Source organism: Camelus bactrianus, chromosome 4 (genome assembly GCF_048773025.1).
Source record: "Camelus bactrianus isolate YW-2024 breed Bactrian camel chromosome 4, ASM4877302v1, whole genome shotgun sequence".
In the NCBI taxonomy this organism is placed as follows: Eukaryota; Metazoa; Chordata; class Mammalia; order Artiodactyla; family Camelidae; genus Camelus; species Camelus bactrianus.
The window spans coordinates 103,528,808-103,545,295 of NC_133542.1; positions in this window are offsets into that span (position 1 = coordinate 103,528,808).

The window sequence follows — 16,488 nt, forward strand, 5'->3', positions numbered from 1 at the left end:
TTGTAGAATTTGGAGGGCTTGTCTGAAGTACAAGCTAATAAATTACCCTAAAAGAAGCTACACGGTGACCATGCTACACAAGTAATACAGTGTAGCCTCATGGCCTTGTCTAATAAAGAATCTTCTAGAGTTCTTACTGCTTGAAATGGATGAAAATGAGAAAACTATTTCTCCATTTGACATGGCTTTGGAACAAAAACTAAAATGATGAAATATTGTAATAACAGCTATGCTTCAGCGTTTCCAACTTGGATAGAAACACAGAGTGAAGATACTTTGCAGTCTTTGTCTTGGATGTATTTGAGATACAACAGATTTTAGTGTTTGGTTAAAAAACCCAAGTTTTTATGATTATCAACATGGAATATCGTAATATTTTACGGGCACTCAACAGTATAAAGGAAAAAGTTGAGAAAACCACATGGCCACCTAATGATGACTAAGTACCTCATTCTATGGGTAGAATGCTTTTTTATTCCCTCCAGTTTTATTGAGATATAATGGACATTCAAAACTGTGTAATTTTGTGGTATAGAGCATAGTGGCATCACATATGTATTGTGAAAGGATTACCACAATAAGTGTAGTTGACATCCATCACCTCATATAGTTACAAAAAGGGCCTTTTTTCCCATAAAGAGAACTTTTAGGATCTACTTTCTTACCCACTTTTGAATGTACCACAGAGCAGTGTTAACCATCATCATGTCATACATTACATCCCCTAGTACTTAGTTCCCTTATAACAGGAAGTTTGTGCCTTTGACCACCTTCACCCAATTCCCTGACTCCTCATCCATTGATCAACTCAGGAAATGAAATCTGAACTTTTTTTCTATGAGTTAGATTTCTTTAGATTCCACATCTAAGTGAGATCATACCGTATTTGCCTTCCTTACATAATGCCCTCAAGGTCCACCCATGTTGTCACAAGTAACATGATTTCCCTGTTTTTTTATGGCTTAATGGTATTCAATTGTGTGTATATATAGATAGACACACACACACACACACACACACAATTTTCTATATATACAATTTTCTTCTCCTTCCATCTGTCCGTGGACACTTAGGGTGCTTCCATGTCTTGGCTATTGTGATCAATGCTGCAATGAGCATGGAAATGCAGATGTCTCTATGACATACTGATTTCAATTTCTTTGGCCATATATCCAGAAGTGGAATTGCTGGATCATATGGTAGTTCCATTTTTAATTTCTTGAGGAACCTCCATACTGTTTTCCATAATGGTTGTACCAACTAACGTTCTCATCAACAGTGCCCAAGAATTCCCTTTTCTCTACATCCTCACCAGCATTTGTAATCTCTTGTGTCTTACTGACAGCCATTCTAACAGGCATGAACTAATGTCTCATTATGTTTTTCATTTGTATGTTACTAATGATCAGTGATGTTGAGTACCTTTTTCATGTTCCTGTTGGCCATTTTTATGTCTTCTTTGGAAAAATATCTATTTAGGTCCTTTGCTCATTTTTTGATTATTATTTTTTTGCCATTCATTTTTATGAGTCTTATAATATAGTTTGGATATCAATCCACTACCAGGTATGATTTGTACATATTTTCTCTGATTTCATAAGCTCCTTTTCCATTGTGTTGTTTCTTTTCTTTTGCTGGGCAGAATCATTTTAGTTTGATACATCCCCATTTGTTGATTTTAGATTTTGCTGCTTGGGTTTTAGGTGTTATATTAAAAAATTGTTGCCAAGAACTCTGTCAAGGAACTTTTCCTCTATATTTTCTTCTAGGAGTCTTATGGTTTTGGTCTTACATTTAAATCTTTAATCCATTTTGAGTTAATTTTTGTGAGTGAGGAAAGATAGCAGTCTAGTTTCATTTTTTTACAAGTGAATATCCAGGTTTACCAGCACAGTTTATAGAAGACATTGTCATTTCTCATTGGGTATTCTTGGATCCCTTGTCAAATGTTAGTTGACTGTATGTGCATGGGTTTATTTCTGGGCTCTTGATTCTGCTTCATTGAGGTAGGTGTCTTTATTTTTATGCAACACTATATTGTTTGGATTGTTACAGCATTGTAATATAATTTGAAATCAGGAAGTCTAATACTGCTTGATTCTTCTTTTTCAGGGTTACTTTGGCTATTTGAAGTGTTTTATGATTTCATGTGACTTTTAGGACTTTTTTTTCTACTTGTGTAAAAAAAATGCCACTGGAATTCTGATACAGATTATAGCAAATTTATGGTTGGCTTTAGGTGATACAGGCCCTTTAACAATATTAACTCTCCCAATCTATGACTACAAGATATCTTTCCATTTTTGTGTTCTTCAGTGTCTTTTATCAATGTCATAGTTTTCAGTGTAGAGGTCTTTCATTTCCTTGGTTGAATTTACTTCTAACTATTCTCTTGATGCTGTTGTAAATGAGGTACTTTTCTTTACTTCTTGTAGAGATCATTTGTGTTTGTGTATAGAAATGCTATTGATTTTTGTATGTTGCTTTTATGTGCTGCAACTGTACTAAATTTGTTTAATAGTTCCAGCAGTTTCTTTTTTTATTTTGTGGTGGAGCCTTTAGAAGTGTCCATATATAAAATCATGTCATCTGCAGATAGAGACATTTTTACTTCCTTCTCTCAAATTCTAAAGTCTTCTATTTCCTTTTTCTTGCCTGATTTTTCTGACATGACTTCCATACTGAATTGAATCAGAGTGGTAAGAGTAGACACTTTTAACACCAGAAATTGACACAACATTATAATCTGACAATAACTCACTAAAAAAAAAAAAAAAAAAAAAAAAAAAAGAGTAGACACATTTATCTTGTTCTTGATCTTAAAGACTTTCAAACTTTTCCCACTGAGTAGGATGTTAGCTGTGGGCTTGAATTTTATGGCCATTTTTATGTTGAGGTACCTTTCTTCTGTATCTAATTGGTTGAGAGTTTTTATTATGAATGGGTATTGAATTTTATGAAATATTTTGTATACATTGAGATGAACATATGAATGTTATATTTCTTTCTGTCAGTATGTTGTATCACATTCATTGACTTGCTTCTGTTGAATCATCCTTGCATCCCAAGATTGAATCCCACTTGAATGATTCCTTTCCTGTGTATGATTCCTTTCATGTGCTGCTGAATTCAGTATGCTAATATTCTGTAGAAAAGTTTTGCATCTATCTTTATTAAGAATATTGGCCTTAGTTTTCTTTTCTTGTGATGTCTTATTTGGCATTTGTATCAGGGTATTTCACATTATTATTATAGTTTACATATTTTTACATTATGTATACAATAATACATTATTGCAGTTATAATTATTGCAATATGCTTGTTTTTTTCAACTTTTAACCCAGAGTTATGTGTATTATGCATCACCATTACTGTATTAGAAACCTTAATTTATTTCATTACCAGTGAGTTTTATTCTATCTACATAGGTTTTTATAATGTTAACTGACCTCCTCTTAGTTCCACTTGAATAACTCCCTTTAGCATTTTCTGCAAGACAGATCTAGTGTTGATAGCCTCACTCAGCTTTTGTTTGTTAGGGAAAGTCTTATCTTTCCTTCATTTCTGAAGAACAGCTTGGCTGGGTATAGTATTCCTGGTTGACATTTTTGTTTCTTTCAGTAATTTGAATATACCATTCATTTCTCTCCTGGACTAGTTCATTGCCCAAGCAAGGCTGCAGGCTAGCCTCCACAGTTGCCTGGATTCTCTGGTCAGCTTTCCTAAATGGTCAAGACTGGGTACTGTCCTCACCAGAAGAGGAAGCTATGAATTAGCTTCCCTGTCCTAGCAGGGCTACAGAATGTGCCCCAGGGTGGCCAGCATGGCTCATGGCTTAGGGTCCTGATTCACACAAGACTGTGCACTGAATCCTCTGGCCAGAAGGGGACCCCTGGTTTTGATGTGTTGTCTGGTCAAATGCCACTGTAAGTGGGGCTATAGGCTGGTCTGTGCACCTGCCAACATGCTCTGGTTAGGTTCATTGATTGGGTGGCTGAAGGCCGCACTCAGGGATACAGAGGAGCTTCCCTACATGGCCAGAGTGGTTAGCACTCTGGGGACTTGCAGACACCTAAAAGTTCTCTTCACAGAAAAACAAAAGCCCTTTTTTGTAACTGTATGGGGTGATGGATCTACATCGGGCAGATTCCTTGATGCAGGAGGTGTTTCCCTTCACCCCCGTGTTTTTAGATTTTCACAATGGTGTCTTGCAGATGAATAGTTGTTAGTAGGCCTTCTTGTGAGGGGGAGCGCAGTCGGGAATGGCTTGCTACCATTTTAGTGATGTCACACCACAGTGTTAAAGTTTATTTTAATAAGTGAATTTTTTAAAATGCATCTTACAGTTAACTGTTGAAGGATGGGATTCAGAATTTTTATTTATGTATATTTTGAATATGATACTGTAGGCAGATGCTGAAGTAAGGATACATAGGTACCTGTGTATGGGCAATTGTCTGTGTATGTTTGTGTACCTGTCTGTAACAGCCACATGGATGAAATCTTAATCTAAAATTTCCATTCCAGTCCTTCATTTTCCTTATGATGTTTATCTGTTTAAGATATTAGGCCATTTATTCTAGAATTTCTCAGAGTCTGGATTTTGCTCATTGTATAGTCATGGTGCATGGCAGCAATTTAGTCCCTCCTCTGTAATTACTGCAAATTGGCCTCTGGATGCCAAGGCACGATCGGAATCAGGCACAGTCCCTTTGGCAATGGTATAGATTCACGTGTGTTCCTGCCTTAGGAGGAGGCATATGTTTAGGTTTTCAGTCCCTTTTGATGTTAAAATACATAGGGGCTCAATGCCTAGACTCAGTAACTCAGGGAGTTTTCAAGATGGCTCTAGTTTCATCCTGTTATTTTGTAAAGATTCACTATAATGCTTTGAATACAGTGATATTCTTCCTCAATTATAATTTGAGTATCCACCAGATGGAAAAAAGCCACATAAAAATGTTTGATTTTTACATCCTGTGTACCTGCTGTATGTAAAAATTAATTTCTGCCATCCTCAAAAGATGACTAATTATGATTTTTAAGTACAGTTACAAAGAGATGTAAACACTTTATGGGGTGCCATCCATGGCCATTCTTATCATTCATGAAGTGTAACATGTCCCCTCTTTGGACAGTGGTAGGTTTCCCAAATCGCTTCCTGTGCCCTTTTGGTTCTTTGGACATGGTGTTAATATTTGTTGATAGGTAACTTACAACTTGGTATGACAAGTTGTTCTGGGCTTATCTTAAACAAGGAATCAGCCCATTCTGTATGAGCCCTGGATTCCTTCAAAGAGGAATGGTAATTGAAGAAAACAATATGGATGCTCATTGCTACTAAGTTTAAAGGTAGTTTATAGAATATATGTCTATAGAGAATATATATGTATACACAGTCATCAGAAAATGTGATATGTATCGCCTATATGTGGAGGAGAGGAAAAGACAGGGAGAAGCGGACCATAAAAAGGTGTAAACATGTAGGTGAAAGGAACAGGAAACTTCATGAGCGCCTACTCAAACCATGTTATGGAGTCCAAATTCATCGTGCTTGCCATACAACAGGATGATAAGTCAAGAAACGAGGTACTGGCATGAGGAACAGCATGGATATTCTGAAAGCCAGAAGACTGAGAAGATGGGGAACTAATGACCATCTTCCTCAAGCGAGAATTCAGGTTCTTTTATAGTAAGAAGGGGACAGGGTGCGGTTGGTTGTTGCAAACTTCTTGGTGTCAGAATCCTTTGTTCTCGCAACTGTTCGCTTAGGTCAGAGCACGATGTTCCTGTAAACCCCCGACAAGACAAATGTTACTCTGTGTTCTGCAACGTTTATGTTTACATGAATGGGAAAGTGGTTACAACTGTAAAGGTCAGAGCCTTGAGAACGGGCTAACTTGTGCATTTCAGGCTGTGGGCAACATTCGTTTACAAAACATGCAGAACCAGCGTGACTGAGAACAGGAAACAGCACAGTGTTAGAGCTGCAGGCGCAGATCTAAGATGGACTGAAGTCTGTCCTTCCTTGTTAAAGCTGTTGATACTCCTGGTTCTAATGTGTCAGTAGTTCTAGGGGGCTTTCATTTAATCTAGTCTATATTATATTTGCATTGTCTCTGTAGATACCTTCTTTCTTCCTCATGAAGATCTTGGTTCTAAAGAACACAGAAGGTGGTACGATTACACTAGTCCATGGTTACTCAGTTTGCTATATAGCATAGCACATACGAACAGAACCAGAATAACACAATGGGAATAGTGTCCAAATCAATTATGGTGACTGAAAAGAGTTTAATTATTATTTTTTTTTTTGCATACAATTTCTCCACACCCTCTCCAAACTTTCATGTTTACACTAGTCTACAATGGCAGATAACACAGCCGTTACATGCTATAAGTTTTAGATCTCAATTTAGTTTCATAGGTAAGTATGTGTATCACTGCTATCAGCAGTCCTTAAGTCACTATATTTCTAGTCTTTGATTGCCTGAACCGTATTCACAGGGAGACAACTGAGTAAAATCTCATGGGAACAATCTTATTAATATTGATAAATTAATAACAATTGATAGTCTGTAGAAATAAAGCTCAATTTTGCTGAGCAGGAAATCCTTGGCTCACATTTTCTATTCTTGGGTACCTGAAATGTTACCTCATTTTACTGTAGCTGAAGGTGTAGCAGTTAAGCAGCTCCTGATAATCTATTTGCTTTCTTACATAAATCTCATACTCTTTGGCATGAATGGCTAAAGTTTTTTCTTAAGTTCAACCATTTTACTAGAACGTGTTGTCATTCTGGATTAAAAGTGTCAGGTATTTTGTTTTCTGTTTTTAAAAGGACATTGGGAAATTTCTTACTGTAGTTCTTTGAATTACGGTGTTCACATTATTATTAATGTATTCCATCTCCTGGATCAGATGTTCATCTTCAGGTATTAGTTTTATCCATACATTTTCTTTACTTGTGCTAGCCCTCAATAACTGCTACTTTCCCCAATGTTTTCTGTCTTTTTTAATGTATAAAATTTCCTCAGTTTGTATCATCAGCTGCTATTATGGTATTATTTACATATTTATTTGTTGCTGTACAACTTCTAAAATATTAAGATTTTTTAAAAAATGTATAATTCTTAACTTCTGTCATCCCATTTTTGCATTTTTATTTACGATGCTATTTCATGCCTTGCATAAGTATCTAATATACTGAGCTTACTTTGAAATGTACCTTCTTGTTTTCTGGCATGCATACTGTTTCTGAAAGAAAACTCTGCTTTTTAGTCCATTTTTTAAAATTTTCTTCTAACTTATATTGGTATCTGGCCTTAATAGTTTCTGTGTTGCCCATTTTTACATGAATGGAATTTCCTTTTACAAGAAAGTACATTTTATAGTAGCCTGTGCAACTTTAGAAGGCTCCCCTTTCTGTTGTTTTTGTGCTTTGTGTAAAATATGGCATCTACCTTGATTTTGGAGATTGACTGGCTTTCTTTTCCCTTCCACTTTCATCTAGAATTTTCCTCTGTATTGTCTCTGTCCTAGACAATTTGGGTTCCATTCCCCGAAATGCCGCCTCAGAGTGGAGCTCTCCCTGAAGAGACATCCTCGTGGGTAACTAGGGAAATTTCAAATGGACTTGGCTTTTCCAGCCTGATGAAGACATCCAGTGCACTGAGAAACGCAGTCGGGAAAGCCGCCGCCGCCTTCTTTTTCTATGTAGGAACCATAAGGAAAGCCGAAAGTGTTTTACACTGAGTATGATGTTTTCTGTTGATTTTTAGGGTGCTTTTTTTACATAGTGAACTAGATCAGAGTTGCACAGGATTTCAGGAGTTGTTCTAGACCATTGTTTTCATGGCCCTACACTTCCTTGGCATAAGTTTGTATGGAATCAATGTATCTTCTTTGCCCAGGTGACCATTCAGATGTTTCCGATTTGGAATCAGGAAAATGGAATTTATATTGTTTATATTTTTTGAGATTAATTTTTGAGACAGGTATTATCAACTCTTTCAATTCCAAATAGGCTTAAGTGTGAATGGACAGCTGGACAGGGAAGATACAGAGAAACCATACGAAATTATTCCAAGGACAGGGAAGGCCTGATTCCCCCATCTTTGACTGAGTTGAGCCATCTAGATACACTGTGGTTTTGTTCCACACAAAACCTAGGTCGACTGGCTCTTTACCTGTGAATAATGTATTGCGGTTAAGGTAGGGACTAAGTTACAGTGTTTGGGCAGAATGAATGTTTTAACCATTGTCATTCTTTGATGCCATGAGGACATGAAATTTGCATCTATGTTTTTGTCCTTTTCAATGGATTATCTAGATGTGTAAGATTTCAGTGTGCATGTGTTCCACTCTCCTGTGTATACAGATTCCTTCCTAATTTTTTACTTTGCCTGTAATTGTACATAGGATGGCTTTTTTTCCTTCTGTATTTCTTGTTTATTTCTTTCTTTGTGTCTCTTTCTCGCTTTCTTCTTTCTGTCACTGTTGATTGTTGTTGATGTTTATCTGCAGTGTTAAAAATGCAATTGATGTTTGTGTATTTATTGTGCAACTATTCAGCATTCATTTGTAATGTTATCTACGGTTTTGTTGGAAAATTATGGAAAAGTGAATTTCTAAATATGGCACTATTGTAACCACACCAAGTTGTTATCTGCATCAAATAAAATGGCTCATGATTATAATCTTTCCAAAGTGTCTCTCCAGTTTTTGTGGGGAGGAGTGGGAACTTGTTGGGGCTTGGGCATTATGTGCACTTGTTTATTAAATCATTCCACTTCTGACACAGTATTGACATAGCATTTTAAAAAGGAATTTATTTTCTATTCAGTTGAGTCATACAATAAGCTTTACCTCCATAAAAATTATTGCATCTTGCTGTCATATGTTCCTGGGGAGTAATGTTGATGTTAGTGGAACTGCAATGGGTTTCATTAATTCATTGACAGAGAGTTGATTATATATATATGTGTGAAAACAAAATGAATTTTCATGAAAGATTCTTCTGTACCATAACTTTGCAGCATTTGCTGAGCAGAGCAAATAATATTATTTGATTAGTAATAGTTTCACATACAAGCAAACATACTTTGAATTCTGTCAATAGACACCATTTTCATGTCTCAGATGGAAAGTGGATTCCTCTTATTTCTTGCCTGAAGTCTGTGCAGGAAAATTCCTGTCTACTGTTGGGGCACAGAAGGGCAGACCAAGTTGCCTTCTTTTTATGTTTAGAGATTATTAGTAAATCTGAGATTGTTTTATGTCGAGGAGAATGTTTCATGACTTTGTGAGTGGAGTACAGTCTTTATTCAGTCTACAGGTGGCAAATTCTGTGTGTTTCTTTGAAAATGTCTCTATTTTGCCTTTATTCTAAAATTAACTTTCCAAAGAAGGTAAAGGCAAACAATGCAATCCAGAAATGGGCAGAAGACTTAAGCAAGCTATTCTCCAACGATGACATACACATGGCCGATAGGGCCATGAAGAACTGCTCAATATAACTAATTGTCAGAAAAATGAAAATGAAAACTACAATAAGATGTCACCTCATGCTCTTCAGAATGGCCGTCAATCAGAAGTCCACAAAGGATCAGTGCTGGAGAGGGTGTGAAGGAAAGGGAACCCTCCTGCACTCTTGGTTGGAATGTATTTAGGTGCACCCGTTATGGAAAACAGCAGGACAGTTCCTCAGAAGTCTAATCGTGGACTTACTTATACTGTGATCCACCAATCCCACTCCTGGTCATGTATCCAGATGGAACTGTAATTAAAAAAGACACATGCACCCAAGTGTTCACAGTGGCGCTGTTTCCAGGGGACAAGACATGGAAAAAACTTCACCCACGAATTGACAGAGGACTGTTTAAAGAAGATATGGTACATTTAGAGAACAGAATACAACGCAGCTGTAAAAAATAATGAAATAATGCCATTTGCTTGCAGTGACATGGATGGACCTGGAGAATGTCATTTAAGTCAAATAAGCCAGAAAGGGAGGGAAAATACCATATGAAATCACTTATATGTGGAACAAAAAAAGAAAAACAAGACACCAAGTTGTTTCCAAACCAGAAAGAGACTCATAAACACAGGAAACAAACTTATGGTTACTGGACCCAGGGTAGGGTGGGCAGGGGTTAGGAAGGGATAGATTGGCAGTTTGAGATTTGTGGATAGATACCAACTCATGTCTATGTAAAGGAGATAAACAGCAAGTTTATACTGTATACCACAGGTAAGTCTATATCCAATAGCTAGTAGTAAATTATGGTGAAAAAAGTATGAAAATGAATATGTATGCTCCGAGATGCCTGAAGCTGTGTGTTGCTGACCAGAAATTTTCACAAGTTTGTAAACTGAGTGTATTTAAAGATAATATAGAAAATTAAATAAACAAATATAGGAATTTATTTTCCTAAGTGTATATAGAATATATATATATGTATATCATATATACATATCCTATATATATCACATATATAGATATGATACGGTTCAAGGTATCTTAGCTAGTGGTTTTTTTTTCCTTTTTTTTTTCTAATACATCTTATTTGTGGATTTGGGGGTGTTCTAGCAGTCATTGTTAGTTTAGCAGGACCCAGAAATTTGCAGTGTCAATTGTTCCTTCAGGGCCTTGTGGCAATTAGTCCATTGTCTTCTATGTCTGTTTTTGCCAATCACAATATCTGCTTGAGTAAACAAGACATGGATGCAAAGACAGAATCTTACAAGCCACTGGGAAGCATTTAGATAGAGAGGTGAAGTACAGGGTGCATGTGAAGAGGTTTTGTGCCAGACATGAAATAATTAAATTTATGCTAGGGACAAGGCATAATAGTCAAGAAGGAAGAAGTCAAGTCAGCATCAGTCATAACTCTCCCTCCATGTGCTGATGATAACAACGGTCTTTTCGCTCTGGGGCTTACCATTTCTGATAAATGGGACAAATCCAAAGGATGAGTGTATCCAGTTCAAAGAAAACTGTTGAGGAATTGAGAGACCTAAATCAGACACTTTGGGAAATTTCAGAAGCATATGTAGCAACAGACAAAGAAATGTATGCAGGCACCTAAGGATATTAGCTCTAAATTTGATCTGGTATTTTTGGAGGAACCTGGAACCCAGCATACTGCCTGAGTTGAAGAGATAAAGGTGAGTATGGAGGTAAGTCAGGTAGCTAGAGAAAGGATGTAGGGTAGGGGTAGAGCATAGGGCTAGCAGGCAGGAGGTTGTAGGTTCGATTCCAGGCAGGGAGGCAGGGAGAGTAGGAGAGTAGGAGAGTAGGAGAGTAGGAGAGTAGGAGAGTAGGAGAGTAGGAGAGTAGGAGAGTAGGAGAGTAGGAGAGTAGGAGAGTAGGAGAGTAGGAGAGTAGGAGAGTAGGAGAGTAGGAGAGTAGGAGAGTAGGAGAGTAGGAGAGTAGGAGAGTAGGAGAGTAGGAGAGTAGGAGAGTAGGAGAGTAGGAGAGTAGGAGAGTAGGAGAGTAGGAGAGTAGGAGAGTAGGAGAGTAGGAGAGTAGGAGAGTAGGAGAGTAGGAGAGTAGGAGAGTAGGAGAGTAGGAGAGTAGGAGAGTAGGAGAGTAGGAGAGTAGGAGAGTAGGAGAGTAGGAGAGTAGGAGAGTAGGAGAGTAGGAGAGTAGGAGAGTAGGAGAGTAGGAGAGTAGGAGAGTAGGAGAGTAGGAGAGTAGGAGAGTAGGAGAGTAGGAGAGTAGGAGAGTAGGAGAGTAGGAGAGTAGGAGAGTAGGAGAGTAGGAGAGTAGGAGAGTAGGAGAGTAGGAGAGTAGGAGAGTAGGAGAGTAGGAGAGTAGGAGAGTAGGAGAGTAGGAGAGTAGGAGAGTAGGAGAGTAGGAGAGTAGGAGAGTAGGAGAGTAGGAGAGTAGGAGAGTAGGAGAGTAGGAGAGTAGGAGAGTAGGAGAGTAGGAGAGTAGGAGAGTAGGAGAGTAGGAGAGTAGGAGAGTAGGAGAGTAGGAGAGTAGGAGAGTAGGAGAGTAGGAGAGTAGGAGAGTAGGAGAGTAGGAGAGTAGGAGAGTAGGAGAGTAGGAGAGTAGGAGAGTAGGAGAGTAGGAGAGTAGGAGAGTAGGAGAGTAGGAGAGTAGGAGAGTAGGAGAGTAGGAGAGTAGGAGAGTAGGAGAGTAGGAGAGTAGGAGAGTAGGAGAGTAGGAGAGTAGGAGAGTAGGAGAGTAGGAGAGTAGGAGAGTAGGAGAGTAGGAGAGTAGGAGAGTAGGAGAGTAGGAGAGTAGGAGAGTAGGAGAGTAGGAGAGTAGGAGAGTAGGAGAGTAGGAGAGTAGGAGAGTAGGAGAGTAGGAGAGTAGGAGAGTAGGAGAGTAGGAGAGTAGGAGAGTAGGAGAGTAGGAGAGTAGGAGAGTAGGAGAGTAGGAGAGTAGGAGAGTAGGAGAGTAGGAGAGTAGGAGAGTAGGAGAGTAGGAGAGTAGGAGAGTAGGAGAGTAGGAGAGTAGGAGAGTAGGAGAGTAGGAGAGTAGGAGAGTAGGAGAGTAGGAGAGTAGGAGAGTAGGAGAGTAGGAGAGTAGGAGAGTAGGAGAGTAGGAGAGTAGGAGAGTAGGAGAGTAGGAGAGTAGGAGAGTAGGAGAGTAGGAGAGTAGGAGAGTAGGAGAGTAGGAGAGTAGGAGAGTAGGAGAGTAGGAGAGTAGGAGAGTAGGAGAGTAGGAGAGTAGGAGAGTAGGAGAGTAGGAGAGTAGGAGAGTAGGAGAGTAGGAGAGTAGGAGAGTAGGAGAGTAGGAGAGTAGGAGAGTAGGAGAGTAGGAGAGTAGGAGAGTAGGAGAGTAGGAGAGTAGGAGAGTAGGAGAGTAGGAGAGTAGGAGAGTAGGAGAGTAGGAGAGTAGGAGAGTAGGAGAGTAGGAGAGTAGGAGAGTAGGAGAGTAGGAGAGTAGGAGAGTAGGAGAGTAGGAGAGTAGGAGAGTAGGAGAGTAGGAGAGTAGGAGAGTAGGAGAGTAGGAGAGTAGGAGAGTAGGAGAGTAGGAGAGTAGGAGAGTAGGAGAGTAGGAGAGTAGGAGAGTAGGAGAGTAGGAGAGTAGGAGAGTAGGAGAGTAGGAGAGTAGGAGAGTAGGAGAGTAGGAGAGTAGGAGAGTAGGAGAGTAGGAGAGTAGGAGAGTAGGAGAGTAGGAGAGTAGGAGAGTAGGAGAGTAGGAGAGTAGGAGAGTAGGAGAGTAGGAGAGTAGGAGAGTAGGAGAGTAGGAGAGTAGGAGAGTAGGAGAGTAGGAGAGTAGGAGAGTAGGAGAGTAGGAGAGTAGGAGGAGAGTAGGAGAGTAGGAGAGTAGGAGAGAGAGTAGGAGAGTAGGAGAGTAGGAGAGTAGGAGAGTAGGAGAGTAGGAGAGTAGGAGAGTAGGAGAGTAGGAGAGTAGGAGAGTAGGAGAGTAGGAGAGTAGGAGAGTAGGAGAGTAGGAGAGTAGGAGAGTAGGAGAGTAGGAGAGTAGGAGAGTAGGAGAGTAGGAGAGTAGGAGAGTAGGAGAGTAGGAGAGTAGGAGAGTAGGAGAGTAGGAGAGTAGGAGAGTAGGAGATTAGGAGAGTAGGAGAGTAGGAGAGTAGGAGAGTAGGAGAGTAGGAGAGTAGGAGAGTAGGAGAGTAGGAGAGTAGGAGAGTAGGAGAGTAGGAGAGTAGGAGAGTAGGAGAGTAGGAGAGTAGGAGAGTAGGAGAGTAGGAGAGTAGGAGAGTAGGAGAGTAGGAGAGTAGGAGAGTAGGAGAGTAGGAGAGTAGGAGAGTAGGAGAGTAGGAGAGTAGGAGAGTAGGAGAGTAGGAGAGTAGGAGAGTAGGAGAGTAGGAGAGTAGGAGAGTAGGAGAGTAGGGAGAGTAGGAGAGTAGGAGAGTAGGAGAGTAGGAGAGTAGGAGAGTAGGAGAGTAGGAGAGTAGGAGAGTAGGAGAGTAGGAGAGTAGGAGAGTAGGAGAGTAGGAGAGTAGGAGAGTAGGAGAGTAGGAGAGTAGGAGAGTAGGAGAGTAGGAGAGTAGGAGAGTAGGAGAGTAGGAGAGTAGGAGAGTAGGAGAGTAGGAGAGTAGGAGAGTAGGAGAGTAGGAGAGTAGGAGAGTAGGAGAGTAGGAGAGTAGGAGAGTAGGAGAGTAGGAGAGTAGGAGAGTAGGAGAGTAGGAGAGTAGGAGAGTAGGAGAGTAGGAGAGTAGGAGAGTAGGAGAGTAGGAGAGTAGGAGAGTAGGAGAGTAGGAGAGTAGGAGAGTAGGAGAGTAGGAGAGTAGGAGAGTAGGAGAGTAGGAGAGTAGGAGAGTAGGAGAGTAGGAGAGTAGGAGAGTAGGAGAGTAGGAGAGTAGGAGAGTAGGAGAGTAGGAGAGTAGGAGAGTAGGAGAGTAGGAGAGTAGGAGAGTAGGAGAGTAGGAGAGTAGGAGAGTAGGAGAGTAGGAGAGTAGGAGAGTAGGAGAGTAGGAGAGTAGGAGAGTAGGAGAGTAGGAGAGTAGGAGAGTAGGAGAGTAGGAGAGTAGGAGAGTAGGAGAGTAGGAGAGTAGGAGAGTAGGAGAGTAGGAGAGTAGGAGAGTAGGAGAGTAGGAGAGTAGGAGAGTAGGAGAGTAGGAGAGTAGGAGAGTAGGAGAGTAGGAGAGTAGGAGAGTAGGAGAGTAGGAGAGTAGGAGAGTAGGAGAGTAGGAGAGTAGGAGAGTAGGAGAGTAGGAGAGTAGGAGAGTAGGAGAGTAGGAGAGTAGGAGAGTAGGAGAGTAGGAGAGTAGGAGAGTAGGAGAGTAGGAGAGTAGGAGAGTAGGAGAGTAGGAGAGTAGGAGAGTAGGAGAGTAGGAGAGTAGGAGAGTAGGAGAGTAGGAGAGTAGGAGAGTAGGAGAGTAGGAGAGTAGGAGAGTAGGAGAGTAGGAGAGTAGGAGAGTAGGAGAGTAGGAGAGTAGGAGAGTAGGAGAGTAGGAGAGTAGGAGAGTAGGAGAGTAGGAGAGTAGGAGAGTAGGAGAGTAGGAGAGTAGGAGAGTAGGAGAGTAGGAGAGTAGGAGAGTAGGAGAGTAGGAGAGTAGGAGAGTAGGAGAGTAGGAGAGTAGGAGAGTAGGAGAGTAGGAGAGTAGGAGAGTAGGAGAGTAGGAGAGTAGGAGAGTAGGAGAGTAGGAGAGTAGGAGAGTAGGAGAGTAGGAGAGTAGGAGAGTAGGAGAGTAGGAGAGTAGGAGAGTAGGAGAGTAGGAGAGTAGGAGAGTAGGAGAGTAGGAGAGTAGGAGAGTAGGAGAGTAGGAGAGTAGGAGAGTAGGAGAGTAGGAGAGTAGGAGAGTAGGAGAGTAGGAGAGTAGGAGAGTAGGAGAGTAGGAGAGTAGGAGAGTAGGAGAGTAGGAGAGTAGGAGAGTAGGAGAGTAGGAGAGTAGGAGAGTAGGAGAGTAGGAGAGTAGGAGAGTAGGAGAGTAGGAGAGTAGGAGAGTAGGAGAGTAGGAGAGTAGGAGAGTAGGAGAGTAGGAGAGTAGGAGAGTAGGAGAGTAGGAGAGTAGGAGAGTAGGAGAGTAGGAGAGTAGGAGAGTAGGAGAGTAGGAGAGTAGGAGAGTAGGAGAGTAGGAGAGTAGGAGAGTAGGAGAGTAGGAGAGTAGGAGAGTAGGAGAGTAGGAGAGTAGGAGAGTAGGAGAGTAGGAGAGTAGGAGAGTAGGAGAGTAGGAGAGTAGGAGAGTAGGAGAGTAGGAGAGTAGGAGAGTAGGAGAGTAGGAGAGTAGGAGAGTAGGAGAGTAGGAGAGTAGGAGAGTAGGAGAGTAGGAGAGTAGGAGAGTAGTGAGAGTAGGAGAGTAGGAGAGTAGGAGAGTAGGAGAGTAGGAGAGTAGGAGAGTAGGAGAGTAGGAGAGTAGGAGAGTAGGAGAGTAGGAGAGTAGGAGAGTAGGAGAGTAGGAGAGTAGGAGAGTAGGAGAGTAGGAGAGTAGGAGAGTAGGAGAGTAGGAGAGTAGGAGAGTAGGAGAGTAGGAGAGTAGGAGAGTAGGAGAGTAGGAGAGTAGGAGAGTAGGAGAGTAGGAGAGTAGGAGAGTAGGAGAGTAGGAGAGTAGGAGAGTAGGAGAGTAGGAGAGTAGGAGAGTAGGAGAGTAGGAGAGTAGGAGAGTAGGAGAGTAGGAGAGTAGGAGAGTAGGAGTGTAGGAGAGTAGGAGAGTAGGAGAGTAGGAGAGTAGGAGAGTAGGAGAGTAGGAGAGTAGGAGAGTAGGAGAGTAGGAGAGTAGGAGAGTAGGAGAGTAGGAGAGTAGGAGAGTAGGAGAGTAGGAGAGTAGGAGAGTAGGAGAGTAGGAGAGTAGGAGAGTAGGAGAGTAGGAGAGTAGGAGAGTAGGAGAGTAGGAGAGTAGGAGAGTAGGAGAGTAGGAGAGTAGGAGAGTAGGAGAGTAGGAGAGTAGGAGAGTAGGAGAGTAGGAGAGTAGGAGAGTAGGAGAGTAGGAGAGTAGGAGAGTAGGAGAGTAGGAGAGTAGGAGAGTAGGAGAGTAGGAGAGTAGGAGAGTAGGAGAGTAGGAGAGTAGGAGAGTAGGAGAGTAGGAGAGTAGGAGAGTAGGAGAGTAGGAGAGTAGGAGAGTAGGA